The sequence below is a fragment of the Oratosquilla oratoria genome, chromosome 10, assembly GCF_046742065.1.
Source record: "Oratosquilla oratoria isolate Oo_2021 chromosome 10, ASM4674206v1, whole genome shotgun sequence".
Taxonomy (NCBI): domain Eukaryota; kingdom Metazoa; phylum Arthropoda; class Malacostraca; order Stomatopoda; family Squillidae; genus Oratosquilla; species Oratosquilla oratoria.
The window spans coordinates 60,944,848-60,949,651 of NC_134786.1; the positions used below are offsets into that span (position 1 = coordinate 60,944,848).

General features: G+C 37.9%; 1 protein-coding gene across 2 annotated transcripts in view; it reads left to right on the forward strand.

The window, feature by feature from the left end:
• Nucleotides 1-2,316: 2,316 nt before the first annotated feature.
• The window catches only part of LOC143029263 (uncharacterized), a 65,412-nt gene continuing 62,924 nt past the window's right edge, over nucleotides 2,317-4,804 (forward strand). For both annotated transcript variants that reach the window (XM_076191968.1, XM_076191970.1), the window contains exon 1: nucleotides 2,317-2,640. The gene's annotated coding sequence lies outside the window, so the exon portion shown is untranslated. The remainder of the gene's footprint in view (nucleotides 2,641-4,804) is intronic.

Here is a 4,804-nt window from a genome sequence, read left to right on the forward strand (position 1 = left end):
GGCTGTGAATGTACTACGCTGATCAGAAAGCCTTTTCAGGCCTCGAACCAAAAGACGAACAAATAAAAACAAATGATTTTGGTGTTGATTCGAGAAGAGATGACTGATGATGATGATGAGGGTGATAATGATGATGATAGTGATGATGATGATGATGAGGGTGATGATGATGGTGATGATGAGGTCCTGTATTGACGAAAATATTTTTCTTGGAAAATTGAGAATGAATAATAAAATGGGAAGAAAAGAGATAAAGGACATTTTGACAAGGGGCTACCTGTCCACGACGGTCACTGGTGACTTGTCCTTCAGGGAAGGCACCCGTTACAAAGATGTTGGTGCTACTATAGCCTGAGGTCTACCTCAATATAGCTTGAGGTCTACCTCAATATAGCGTGAGGTCTACCTCCCGTTTCGACTGCAGCGTGAGGTCTACCTCCAGTTTCTACTATAGCGTGAGGTCTACCTCTAGTTTCGACTATAGCGCATCATTGAACTATGATATGATATTGTTTATATATACATATTTATATAAACCTTATATTAATATTTATATATCTATATACTATTTATATTTATATTAAAGGCAGAGAGGACGACATATTGAGGTAGACCTCACGCTGTAGTAGCACCGAGATGTTTGTATAGGACAAGTGTGTGACGAAAAAAAAAAAGAAAAAAGAAAAAAAAAAAAAAATAGAGCGTCGGAATACGCCATGAATTAAATTTTAAAATCGTACAGTATGGTTCAAAAAGAGGTAGAACTAAGCGTGCATACTGTATCCTACGTGGAATATAATGGGAAGAAAAAGGGGCTTGCTGAGTTCGTCTCCTAAGATGAAACTGAACTGATTGTACATCTTTTCTCCTAGTTGAGGCCAAGCGGGTCTAGCCAATTTAGGAACTGTCTCATAATTTTGAATCCATGACATAGTCCCATAGGGTCATAATACCACTGGTCATTATCCCACATCCAAAACCCCATTGGTCAAAATCCCACATTGTGTTGGTCAAAATCCCATATCTAACCCATCCTAATCTAACCTAACCCATCCTAACCTAACCTAACTTAACCTAACCAATTAACATAGGCCTGTATTCACGGAAAAGTGAAATATTTGGGATTTTTATAATTATGTGTGGGATTATGAACAATGGGATTTTGATATGTGGTGTTTTGATCTATGGGATTTTGGGCGTACAGCTATAATTTTTCTATATAGAAGGAATATTCATTGTATAGGAGGGAAAGTACTCATATGAAGCCTGGGTAGTGACCCGTGGTGCGCAGTTACATAATTGCACTGGATTAGGTTAGGTTGGGTCAAGCAGGGTCGCACTGTCATAGGCGCGTTAGGTCTTGTCGTGTGGGCGAGGCATGTGCTCCACGTCACGTGGTTATCGCGGTTTGTACAATACATATATACATACATACATGTATACATACATACATACATACATACATACATACATACATACATACATACATACATACATACATACAAACAAACATACATACATACATACATACATACATACATACATACATGAGCAAGATTCCAGGAGCTGATGGGATATCAAATTGGATATTTAGGAATGTAGAAAACATCTAATGTGTAATATAAATAATCATTAATGTATGCAGTGAAGAATTATAAAAATAGTCACGATCGCATTATTACATTGGAAATGCACAAAGTACTAAAAATTGATTATTTTAACGTTTATTGAAATGTTTTAAGAACTGTGAGATGTTATTATAGTTACCAAGTATGAAAATATCCCACAATAATAATGCTCTAAATTGAAATACATCAATTCAATGCCGGATATTTGTATTATAATAACTCACATCCTAAATTCATATGTCTCAATAAGTTGGAAGACAGTTAAGTGTGAGAAAAAAATAATGTTACTCAAGACATCTTTATTTTGGAATTTCACTCTTTCGAGGTTTGTACATTGGTAGTTCAAATGAAATAATTCATATTTGTATGAACAAACATATAGTATCTTTCATATAATTTAGTTACTCCTAATATTTACGAAAGAGAATGATAAATAATTCCCCGTTTTCTACGTTATACTGCCCAGTGACCTTGTGAATTGAATTACTTTCAGGTCATAACCTCTCCTGGTTTGCAATTTATTTCCTATCCAAATAGAAATATTTAATTATATCTATTTATCTATATGTATAACTTCATCTTATAAATTACTGTGATTGAAAAAGAATAGGAAAATTAAGTCACCCTTTGCGATTCGTCTTCGCCAGTGACGACGCTTGGCTTACTTCACCCCGTGTGGTCAGTGGGTAGGAGTTGCAGATCTAGCAGTCAGTACGGCGGTTGACGCCAACCTATTCGAAAGTGTTGCCAAAGAGCGAAGCCGAACCAGACTTATGAATGAACAGCACTCGATTCATATTGAATTATTTATTATTGTGTGAGAGAAATTACACAGCAGTTATTCTACATCATGTGACAATAGTGTTGTTGACATTTATTTGCACGAAAACAATAAATGTTGTTGAAAATGTGATCAATTGTCCCGTTGAAAAGTGAAAACTAAAAAAAATATTGTGAAACAAAACAGAACCGAATTTTTAGTGAAACACGCTGTGACCCAAACTGCCCATATGTAAGTATGCTTTTTGAGGTATAGGGAACATATATGTCTGATAAGATATATATAACAAATATGCAGATATATAAATATGAATGCATACACACAGATACACACACACACACACACACACACACACACACACACACACACACACACACTCGATGGCGCAGTGGTATAGTGCTTGGCTACCACTACGGCGGTCCGTGTTCGAATCCCGTCCAGGGCTGAAATCATTTCAGTATCGCTGCGCTGCAAGTCGTTACTCCAACTCTCGTGGGTGGGGAGTTGAGTGTGTGTGTGCGTGTGAGTTCACAGCATTAACCATACATCGGTCGGGTCTTTTCCATTTTGCGGCATTCAGGATCTTTAGGTTAGATTATGTTAGGTTAGGTCAGGATAGGTCAGGTTTCAGATTAATATTAATTTCTTACCTCTCTTAAGTTGTTGAAATCAACTGCATGCTGTAAAATGGATAATATCCGATCGGTCATATATGTGCTCTGCGCTCTCTTCTGGGAGGAAAATAGCTGTCGATCACGAGATCCAAAAGACCATGGTGAATACACAGACGTACATACACATACAGATGCACACATACATACATACATATACACACACACTCACACATACACACACGCGCGCGCGCACACACACACACGCGCATACACACACACACAGACACACACTCATACACACACGCGCACATACACATACACACGCATACACTCACACACACACACACACACACACACACACACACACACACACACACACACAAACCCTTGACCACCCTCACTACCTTCTTGTGAATAGGCACAATAATTGCATGCAACGGTCCTCCTCCTCCTCTTCCTCGTCCTCCCCTCCTCCTCTTCCTCGTCCTCCCCTCTTCCTTCTGCTGCTCCTCCTTTTCCTCCTCCTCCTCCTTCCTTCTCCTCTCCTCCTCATCCCTATCTCCCCCCTCCTTCTGCTCCTCCTCCCCTCTCCTTCTCCTCCTCTTACCCCTCCTCCTTCTCCTCCTCTTACCCCTCCTCCTCCTCCTCCTCTTACCCCTCGCCCTCCTCCATCTGCTCCTCCTCCTCCTTTTTGGTCTTGTTTATCAGCCGCCAGCCCAAAATCAAAATAATGACAGTGAATTATGTATCAGATTCTGTATATTTGCAGTGAGGCGAAACATTCATTTCGCTCACCGGTCACGAGCTGTATTCAAACATTACAAAGGATCTCTGGCGAGAAATGTAGTAACACATTTGTAAATTCACAATTAACACCACAGTTGGACGAAAGAAATATATAGTTTCGCTTACTCAACTCTTTCGTCCGACTGTGGTGTTAGTTGTGAATTACAAAGGATTACAAATGAGGAGCATGCCGACAGGAGACCTTTTGATCCATAACTAGGTCGGATGCAAAAAATATAATAATAATAATAATAATAATAATAATAATAATAATAATAATAATAATAATAATAATAATAATAATAATAATAATAATAATAATAATAATAATAATAATAATAATAATAATAATAATGATAATAATAATAACAATAAATTAATAAACAAATAGATGAATAAATAAAAGTTATAATAATATAAATAATAATGAATAAAATAAGTTTCATGTATCAACACGCGGGTAGAATGTTCTCGATGTTGTTCTTTCCACCAACGATAACCCAAGGTCTAAGTAAACAGGTCTAACCGCTGGAGCAGTTCTGCGCAGCTTCTGACGTCATTTGGATGCGTCCATTTTCTCTTTGTGATACACTGAAGAAAACTGTGAAACGCCAAGGAAGACAGGAACTATAATATTTTATATATATATTATATATCATATATATTATATATTCATATATATAGACAGGAACTATAATATTTTATATATATATATATTTTATATAATATTTGTCAGAATATAACTAATTGAGTGGAGCGGTGCGAGCGAAGGCGACGTCATTTTCGAACGACGGACCAACTTCAACTGACAGCTATAGGACCCCCTAACCCCACTTTGAACAGCCAGGTGACGTTCACGGGCTCGCTGCGCCAACTCCCTCGAAATTCGGTCGGAAGTGGTTAGACCTTATATTCTTAGATCTTGCGATAACCAAGCAACGGACGTAAATGTTGGACCGAAACTCAGCAGCAGCGACTACAGTATCCTCACATTC